This window comes from Arachis ipaensis, chromosome B09 (genome assembly GCF_000816755.2).
Source record: "Arachis ipaensis cultivar K30076 chromosome B09, Araip1.1, whole genome shotgun sequence".
Classification (NCBI taxonomy): domain Eukaryota; kingdom Viridiplantae; phylum Streptophyta; class Magnoliopsida; order Fabales; family Fabaceae; genus Arachis; species Arachis ipaensis.
In genome coordinates, this window is record NC_029793.2 from 106,148,017 (window position 1) to 106,148,490 (window position 474).

Genomic DNA, 474 nt, shown 5'->3' on the forward strand with positions numbered 1-474 from the left:
AAGAAGAGACTTTCATTTCATATGGGCTATAATGTCCAGCCAAGCCAAATTTTGAATATGGTTAGGAGCCTCTTCCATCCATATAGTATTAAGATTGGTATCGGCTATTTTTGCTAAGAATAATTCTCCATATACAAGCATTTTTCTATACAAGTCTTTACAAGTCATTTATATTCACGCGCTTTCAGCCGTTACTGCACGTTCTTCACTGCACGTTCTTCTTCTTCTTCAATGAAAATATAATGTAAAAGTTTTGCATTGAAAAAATATTTTTCTGTATTTACAGTAAATTTGGGTATAACACAACGATATGGGTGTAACACGAAGATATTTAGGTGTATTTTAAGAATTTTGGGTGTATATTTATTCTGATAAGTTCTGCATAATTCAAAACTCTTCTTCTTCCTCTTCCTCATATTCTACTGCTTCTTGTTTTTTCATCATCATAACTATCTTCTTTTTTTCTTATTCATC